Raw genomic sequence first — 10,524 nt, forward strand, 5'->3', positions numbered from 1 at the left:
TCCTGCATCCCTGCATCCTGTTATTGTTCCAAGCCTTACTAATGCCAGTGACAGAAAGGAGTGGAGGAAACCAGATAAACTTAGACTTATTATTTCTATGCTTACCTTTTCAGAGGGAGCAAGAAATAAGTAGCAGAATAAAGGGAAATGGACTCTAGCAGAAATACAAAGCCAGTGCTGGTGCTTAATACATCGAGTACTAAACAGTAAAAAAACCTATTTTTTTTTTTATTAGTTGAATGTTTGATCACTATGGTCAGTACAGTTTATTTTCAAATGTTTGTGTTCAGGCGGAACAGGATTTTTCAGCATTTTGGTGAGTCCTGGCCATCGGGATTTTTACACCAGAAACAACAAAGACTGAAGCTCACATCCGTCATATGGGTGTTCCCATAAAGATCCACTACTTCCCAAAATTGATGAGTCAACCTTTGCTAGTGGCATGAAAAATATGTACTAGATTGAAGTATATTGAAATTGTGGGAAAGAAACATGGGCCAAATTCTGTTCTTGGTAACAGTGGTGTAGATTTTAAGCAACTGGATTCATACCAGTACAACTGAGAGCAGAATTTGGTTACGTCTCCAATTTAGGGCCTGATTTTCCTCTGCACTTTATATATTCATTTCCACCTGTGCAAGAAGGGCGCAAAAACGCTGCCATTCTGATTTAGGTGCAAGGCAGTAAAGAGTCAGGCCAGAAAAAAACTCTAAAGGGAAAACTGTTGAATTAAATTGTTGCCCAAGTTGCATTAGAGTTTTTAAAGCAGAGGAATATTTAGGGGAGAGGGAAGGGGAAAAGTTAAACATTCCAAATGAGTGGTTTTGAATTATGCTAGTCGACCTGATTTGTTCCTCTGTTGCAGCCCAATGGGAGTTTCCCAGTTTCAGGCCACAGTGACTCTGATGGGCATTGCACCCATGAAACTTAAGGTAGTTCAATGTGATGAATAGATGGGCCCTCCTAGAACTCACATAGAATATTGGTGCTCGGTTCTGGGACAGCAACATATACTTAAGTTTCTCCTCTGACCCTATCTATAAAGAAAAAAATGTAGACCCACTATTGTTTTACCCTACAAGCCAGAGAGGAATTACTTTATTAAATAATTCAGGAGAAACTCTGAGAAGCATGAGATTAAAAAAGAGACCAATTTTTGAGGTCTTACAGGTATGTTATAATAAATGTAGCCAAATGTGCAACATATTTTATAGAAGACTTTAAATAATAACATCCTGCAGTGAAATACGCTCTCACCCCTATTCTTCATCACAATTTAGCAAAGGTAATGGGATTGATTTTTCCAGTTTTCTAGAAGACTGGGCTTTGGTTACATTATTTCACATTTTTATGACGTGCAGTGGCAAAGACGAATAGCTCTTTTAAAATTTTGATACATTAATTATTCAGGAAGGTTAAGCAGCTAATGAGGGGACATTTTTCAAAGTCATCTTTAAGGAGACTGATTACAATTAGGTTTCCTCATAAGAAAATAAGCAGTTTCTATTTCATTGCTGAGAGAAGAGGGCGGGGGGAGGATGTTAACTGCGGTTCACTGGAAAACAGTTATCTGCTGAGGATGCAGCTTAAGCGATAGGTTCTGGTACTCAGAGTACACGACAATCCTAGATATTGTTTACTTTTGTAAATAACTCTAAATTTGTTTGACTGACAGAATCGTCTTTGTTGCCATCAGCTATGGCACGAAGGATGGGGGATAAGATAGTTCTTCATGCCCCTTCCTTTCAAAAATGCTCATGTCTTCTTTACAGGTCACTTCTAGTCCAGGTCTCGCCAAATCCACACAATCATCATCTACTTCTATCCCTTTGAGGATCAGTCATATACGGCCTGATCCACAGCCTCTAGAAGTCAGTTGGAATCCTTTCTTGGCCTTTAGTGCAGTGGTTTTCAAACTTTTTGTATTGGTGACTCCTTTCACACAGCAAGCCTCTGAGTGTGACCCCCCCATAAATTAAAAATGGGGGGGGAATTTAATTTAATGGGGCTCGGAGATGTCAGCCCCATGGAGCTGACAGCTCATGACCCCCATGTAACCACCTTGAGACCCCCTGAGGGGTCACAACCCACAGTTTGAGAACCCCTGCTTTAGTGGGCATTGGAGGAGTCCCATAGTGACAATTTGGCTAGGTCTTGGAGAAATTGTTTCCTTTGCCTTTTCTTCCCGTGTGTGTCTTGGGACAACAGACCAATCTTTTCCGTTGGATCCTACAGAATTTAATGGAGAATTGTCTGCTTCAGAGTTCTGAAGGGTAGTGTGTGTGGAAAACAAAACCAAGAAATATTATTTTTCTATTGGTTTTTAAAGTGTTAGAACCTTATTAAATTTTCATAGACCCTTTTTTCACTCTATAGATTTCACTTCTGCCGAATCCCATAGGATTTAAGAGATTATTATGAGGTAATACGAGCTTGGAAATTTTAGGATAAACAACCCATCTTTGGATACTTATCCAAATAGAAACAAATCTCCTAACCTTTCAGGCATACTCTTCACCAATTTGAACCCAGGCTTTCTTACTGTTGTGCTTTCTGGACAACATAGTTCAAATTTGCAGTAGAGGCACCTAAATAAAAATGGTCTGGTTTTCAAAGGTGCTGAACACTTGCAGCTCATGCTGACAGTAATGTAAGCTCAAAATCAGATCCCTGTTCCCAGACCTGCTGGCATGATGTTTTTCCCTTAGACTGTTTTTTCCCCAGCTCTTCTGTAGGCCTGCAGGGTAAATCTACTAGTCTATGGGGAAGTGCCCTGCTGACTGGCTGCTTGCAAATTAATGTAATTGTATGCAAATCTAAAAGGTACTGTGTTTTGTCCAAAGATGTTGGTAGAATCATAGAACCATAGGGCTAGAAGGGACCACAAGGGTCATCTAGTCTAATTCCCTTCCAAAATCAGGATTTGTTGTGTCTAAACCATCCAAGTCAGATGGCTCTCCAGTCTCGTTTTGAAAACTTCCAGTGAAGGAGCTTCCGTAACTTCCACAGGCAGATTGTTCCATTTTCCTAATGTTCTTACAGTTAAGTTTTTCCTGAGATTTAATCTAAATCTGCTATGCTGTAGTTTGAACCCATTGCATCTTGTCCTGCCCTCTGTAGCAAGAGCGAACAATTTTTCTCCATCTTTTCTATGGCAGCCTTTCAAGTATTTGAAGACCACTATCATGTTCCTCCCCCCTCTTTTCCAAACTAAACATACCCAGTTCCTTCAGCTTTTGCTCATATGGCTTGCATTCCATCTCTTTGATCATCTTTGTCACTGGCCTCTGGATTCTTTCCAGTTTCTCTACATCCTTTCCATACAGCTGTGACCAAAACTGGACACAAGACTCCAGTTGACACCTAACCAGCACCAAGCAAAGCTGTCCTATCATCTCTTGTGGTTTGCATGATATGCCTCTATTAATACAAACCACAATTGTATTTGGTAGGTATGTTTTTATTTAGTTGCCTCACTTTAAGCACACAAGTTAAAAAATTAGACCTCTGTGTTTAAATAGAAAAGCTTCTAGAAGTGGATGGGAATGTGCAGACAATGCATGGAATCCTTAGCGAGTAATGAGCTCCATGCAGAGTGGAGGAGAATTAATGTTCCTTAGGAAATGGAAGGACTCGGAGGATGCAGACTTTGTGCCAGCAAAAGATGCTGAACTATTCACATAGGACCTATGGTAGTTGTCTGTCTGCATCTGTAAATCTCTTTTACCTCAAGGAGCATTCAGCCTTTTCCACTGATGACATATCTCTTCAGCATTTATTCCACAACACATTTTTCAGTTAACTGTAGCCAGCTATTTCACCCTGACAGCTTTGCTCCCTTCCTAGTCTTTGCCCCTTGGATGTTCAGCAGCTGCTCTGCATGCTGTTTTTGTGTAGCACAGTCAGTTTAGTGCCATCTGGTTCAGAGCAGCACCTCTTTCTATCACAAGCTAAGATTTCAGAATCATCCTTATGTAAGAGATGTTGAAGTATATGCAGATGAGCTGAACTATTTACTCTTGTAAAGTTCAGTTTTTAAATAGTCTTTTTACTGGACTGGATAAAATGCTAGCTTTATTGTTGAGAGCTGTCTGTCTCATCCAGCACTGTTTAAAGTTGACATTTACATAAATCCTAATAAGTATATATGGGTTTTCTTTTATTAATGAGAATAACACATTACAGTGGCCTGTAATTGACCTTCCACTTAATATGGTAAATACAGTCAATCTGCTTCTGCACTCACTTCCATAGATGTAAATCAGGTGTAACTTCATAAAATCAATGGAGTTACACTGGTGTAAAACCAATATGAAATCAGAATCAGTGTGTCTCTTTTTAAAAAAAATTTTTTTTTGCAAGCTTATATTTTATGTTTAAAGTACTGGGCAGGTTGTTTAGTTTATTATTAATCACATTTATCGTGATGGTGCCTAAAGGCCAACTCCATAGTAGGGCCTCACGAGACAGTGTACAAACACAGGCTCTGTTTATAGTTGGAGCTGGGGGTGGGATGCCTAGCTGGCACAGATATGCTCTCACCTTATTCTCATCAAGCTAGCACGCTAAAAATAGTAGTGTAGTCATGGTAGCATGGAGAGCAGCAAGCAGTGGAACAGCCTAATGACTCCAAATACAAACCTGCCCGGACCTTTTGCGTGCGTACTTGGGGTGACTATTCCCTGCTGATACTTGGTGCTGCCTGTGCTACTGTGACTACACTGCTATTTTTAGCATGCTAGCTCAATAAGAGCTAGTGCGAGTATGTCTACTTGAGCTGGGAATCCCACCCCAGTACCAACGTAGACATAGCCACAACATAGTACAGAGTCCCTGCCCTGAAGAGCTGGTAACTTAAAACTCTAAGTCCTCAAGTGTAGCCAGCACAGTGGTGTGAAATTCACTGTACAGTACAGTATATTATGCCAGGTTCTAACTCCTGATAGTACTGTTGCCTCAATCTTTGCTATTACAGTCTCCATCAACACTGATAGCCACATTACTTCATGTGCTTCTATACAGAGAGCCCCATTCTCTCTGTTACACTAGTATAAATTCAGAGTAACTCCATAACTGAGCACAATTTGGCCCATAATGTTCATACTTTTAAAGTATCAGAGAGGTAGCCGTGTTAGTCTGGTTTTGTACTTTTAAAGTTGCTTCTTATTATTGTTCCCCCTTACAAACGGGGCATTTACATCTCAGTAAATGACTTTTTGTGCTTTAGTGGAGGGACTGTCTCTTATCCAGTGGCCTGACATGGCAGCTAAAAACTGATGGGGAAGCTTGTGCTGTTGGTCCCTGGGGTAGAAAGCCCTCTCTTTTGGAGACTTCTCCTGTTGGTGGTCACCAAAGCACTGGGGGATTGTGGTATTCAGGACACGTTATAAACAAAGAACTAAGACATTTTACGCTTTCTTAATATTTAAATAATTGGTTTTGGTGGTATCTTGTTTTGTTTTAATTTTCATTTTAGTTCTTGATTTGGGTTGCTTTCTATCTCATCTGACTTGTCTCTTAAATTTTGCTGGTAACATTCCTGAGAACTGTTGTTTTAGGGTCAAATTTGCTGCTAGGAGAAACAGCAGAAATTCTGCTGATGTCAATGGAATCAAGTCTGCTTTTTGCTAAGAGGGACTTTGGTTCTTCATGTTGATGCCCCCACATATTATGAGTGTCTTATATAATTTATGCAATTTATTTTTTTGGTAATGAAACCATTTACCATGACAGCTCTTGGAATTATGGAAACCAATATTATAGCAATTGCGGATTCATTAATCATAAACACTTGCTGTAATAATTTGACTCCCGTTGGACTGGGGCTTTACATTTGAGCAGTATACCCATAATTTGTTCCCACTCTATGCCCTGTAACATAACACAAAGACCAGGGCCAGTACACTGTCCTCATAAAACTTCCTCACAAGGTACAGTGCAAGTGAAGCTGTGCCAGGAGTTGACATTTAATCACAGCTGTGATATTTGTGTCAGTATTTTTAAGACTAGCTAAGAATTATGGAGAGACAGCTTTGCACCAGTTATAAAAATAATCCCTAAACTGCTAATTTGAAGATCTTGCATAATCATTGTAAAATTCCTCACATTTTAAATGGGGAACAATTGTATGTGACAGCTGTCTGAGTCCTCTCCGACAGCAACTTAATTTATGGTTAAAAATAACAATTAATGTGCAATGTGGCAGGTTTAATCTTGGTAAAAAGTTTTGTTTTTATTTCTGGGATTTTTAATCAGGGCTCTGCAGTGCTATCAGTCATTTCCATTTACTAGCTGTTTCCCTCTGTCACCGATTGAAGTTTATATCCTGGAGCAGGTCTGACTTCAGCTTCCTATAGTTAGATTTGTTAAACAGAGGAATGTAACGCTGGATGTATTTGTAATGTAAAGTTTGTAGAAAATGTGAAGAAATGTCAGCTCAGCAGGCTAATGGAAGCCGACATCTGTATGTGTAAAATAATTGTCTCAGTAATGTCTTCAGTTTGGGCTACTACAGCTGTGACATCTGCATTTGATTAACTAGATCGCAAATTAAGGGCCAAACCCTACACTCATTAATCAGGCAAGCTTGCCACTGATTTATTGATATCAGAGAGTTCTGGCTGCATACAGACTAAGGACTGCAGAATTTGACACTAAAAAATTCACTGGGGCAGATTCCTACCAGGCAAACTGTCCTATTTCCTTGTTTATAAACGACAGGACCAAATAGTTTTTTTGTTAGAAAAGTGGATTCATATTCCAGTCTGACTCCTAGTGGCATTATCAGAATGAGCTATAAAAGGAAACTCTTCCTTACTGCTGAGTGACCATAAGAATCTAGCATGCATGCAAAATGAACCTGTTTGATTTGCTTATTAAAATTACAAACAATGATTGTAACTGGCAAGCTAGGCCAGGCCCCTCGATCCCTAATATGCAATATTCATTTGTGAGAGGCAGCTGTACTTTAATGAAGTAGGACTGGTCAGAAATTTTCCATCAAAACTTTTTTTTAATGGAAAATTGTTTTTTGCAGAAAGTGACTTTTTTTTCTTGGCATTTTTTGTTTTTTTTGGTGGAATACTGAGTTATATGAAAACTCTCTTTCCCACAGGACAAATAAAAAATTTGCATAGAAAACGAACAAAAATGAAAAATGTTTAGCTTTCGTTTTGTGGATCCTCTCATATCATTCTATGATTAGAGGAGCAAATATGCAGTCAGGAGAGCTGTCCTCTTTCCCCAGGAACTGATACTAATTTGGTGTGTGACATAACTTCTCTGCCTCAGTTTTCCCATCTGTGAAATGAGGAGGATAATGCTCAGCCACCCTTTTCAAGTCTTTTAAGATCTTTGGTTTAGAAATCACTATGCAAATACAAAGTATTATGAATATTATTCATAAAAACACTCTCATATCAGTGGATAATTGTGACAGACTGTACCCCTATATTCACCACTTTCATAAGACTATGATAAATTTTGTACAAAGTATGCCTTGTGAGGTATCATTTGGAAAAAAAACCCCATCATTTGCTGATTATTGTTGTCTTGGTAAAATATGTGTGGCAACATTGTACATAAAGTTATAAGATTCTACTGTATGATGTTACTAAGGCATATTCCAAATCCAGGAAAGCAGCGCAAACCAGTTCCTGAGAGACAAAATGCAAACTGATGCCTCAGCCAGGTGTTAACAAAATCAAATGGACTCTCACCTGGTTAAGCGACATTCTTTGGCAGGAAGAAGGGTGTGAATGAGAAATTTACATCTTGGCAATGGGAACAGTTGTTCCCATGTAAACAAACTGGCTGTCACCCGAACCCCATCTGGAGATGATTCTCAAAGAGGAGGAAAAGATATAAAAATGAGGAACGGAGGCCCGGAATCACCTCTCTCCCCTCATCTCTACTCGCGGCATCAACAATGTTTGAAAGACAAAAAAAAAAGCAGCATTCAACTGTGGGAGAGGTCCTGGCTAAAGGATTCCAGCCAGACTGCTGTAAGCATATGGTGAGAAACCTTTTTGCTTTGCATTCACTTAGCTTGATGATTCAGGTATTAATTTACGTTTTACCTTTTATTTCTTTATAACCAATTCTGACTTTTGGGCCTCATTACTTGTAACCACTTAGTCTTTCTTTCTCTCTCTCTCTCGTTAATATACTTGTCTTATTGTTTTGTCTAAACCAGTGTGTGTTTGGATTGAAGTATGTGGGATAACAAGATTTGGGCATATTGTCTATTAATGAAATGATGGACTTTCTATGAGCTTTGTATTGTCCAGAAAGAAAGAGCTGGGCGGTGCAAGAGGCACATTTCTGGGGACAAGTCTGGGACTGGGAATTTGCTGGTGTGACTCTGCAATATAATTTGAGAGTGGCTGGCCAGGAGCACTCCTATAACTCAGGAGGCTGTGTGTGAGTAGGCCAGAGTGGTTGTTCTCACAGCAAAACAGTGTAAAAGGCACCCCAGGTTAGAGAACTGAGGGGAACAGCTGTTCAGCAGTCGAGATTGTACCCTGGGGAATGTCACAATAATGGAGAAGAAAAGGGAAGCAGTGTTTAAGATATGTAGTTCTCCACATTAATGGGCCAGACTATGCCCTCTAAGATGTACATGCAGCTCTACAGGTGGGGTTTAACTGGACATTTGTAGTAATCTGGTTCCCTGTAGTCCAGTGGCTGCATCCAGCAATTCAAACTGCCCTCAAAGCTAAATATACTTCAGGGCACTCCAAAATGAAAAGCAACTTAAGCAAAGGTTTAAAAGAACTCTCAGAAGGTGCTTACTTTGTTTTCCTTGTTTTGTTTAAGAGGTTGCAGGGTAAACCAAAATCGGACATTTCAGCATCTCATTGTTTTCTGAGAGAGGCCAAGAGGGATAAATGTCAGATTTCTGTTTTTGTCCACAACCCACTAAACACAAAATAAAGAAATTAAAAAAACCAACAATTGAAGGACCTGGGTTCTATTTCCTGATCTGTCCCTGACCTGCTGGGTGATCTTGGGTTAGAGCTGGTTGGAGACTTTCTACTAGAACAGGGTTTAGTCAGACAAGGTCAGTTTGTTGAATGCTGCCTGCTGGACAGGGTTTTGTCTGAAACCTACCTGGTTTCCTGCCAACTTGCCTGCCAGGCTGCTGGGAAGCCTGGGCTCTCAGAGTCCATCAGGCAGACTGCCCTGGGTTGGGGACCCCCGGCTTCCCAGCTCCCTATTGAAGAGTTGGGAGCTCCAGCTCTAACTCATGCTTGGCTCCTGGTTCCTCAGGTTGAGGCTGGGACTCTTGGGGCTTCCAGGCATCCTACCATTTAGCAGGGAGTCTAGGAACTCCAAGGCTCAGCCAGGGCTTCTGGCTACCTGTGAGTCCACTGGGAGTGGAAATTCCAGCTTTCAACTAGCTCTACATTGGACAAGTCATTTTGCCTCCAGCTTTGTCTGTCTTGTCTATTAAGATTGTAAGCTCTCAAAAGCAGGGACTGCCTCTCACCAGGAGTTTGTGCAGTACTTGCCGTGTCTTGCTAATTCTTGCACCAAAATATGCACCTGCAAATTTTGCAGAAAACATGGGCCAACGTTTTAAAAATACAAATGACTCACAGAAGGGAGGAGAGACTTCTGAAAATGGAGTGTAGGCCTTTCTACTACACACGGACCTGAGCAGCAAAACTGAGCTGAGCCATATTTTGAAAGCTTTCCGCCATCCCCGGCTCAAATTTCCAGGCTTTATGTTGTTCCATTAGCGCGATAAGGACCAGATGGATTCAGATCTTAAAGCACAACCACCACCACCACCCTCTTCCCAAAGCTCAGGATTTCAGACCTGGTTTTCTGGTGCAAATATCTAACACAGTACACAGAAAAGAGAGGCAGATACATGTGCCCTGTATAAAAGCTCTTCATGAATGAATCCAACTGGTTGGTTGTGACACTGTGTTTGGGTGTAGCAAAAGGGAGTGGAGAGAGTTATTCTGAAAGAGATTTTGCTTCTGAAAGTTTTGGGGGCAAAGCACTAAGGGTTTAAAGATTGCATCAATGACTTTTTCTCATTTATATGCGTTCTTTTTATTATACCTCAAGACCTATGCTGCTTTATTTTTGGTACTGCTGCAAACATAGTGCAAATGCAGATGATTTTAAGTGTATGACTGACATTCCCCCATGTACTGTTCCTGTTCTGTATTCTGCTTTGTGCCTCCTTTGAGCCAGTGAGCGTATGCTCAAACTTAACGGTTTGGAAATCTTAGTCAGTATAGATATGTTTTTCCCAATAGACACTGATCCATATGATTGGAGGTAGTTAGGAGTTATTTTAGTTGCACATCTGATTTAGCTCTGGTGTCAGCAGGCATAACTCCACTGATGTCACTGAAGCTGCACCATTTTCACCTAGGCTGAATTTGGCCTTTGGCCTCTAATATAGAATGACTGGGGAATTTGCTATAAATAGGGTTTAACTTTGCCCCTGGGACTGATGGAAATAGCATAATTTATGTAATGTTTGATGGAAGACTATATCTATTT

Source organism: Mauremys mutica, chromosome 14 (assembly GCF_020497125.1).
Source record: "Mauremys mutica isolate MM-2020 ecotype Southern chromosome 14, ASM2049712v1, whole genome shotgun sequence".
Classification (NCBI taxonomy): Eukaryota; Metazoa; Chordata; order Testudines; family Geoemydidae; genus Mauremys; species Mauremys mutica.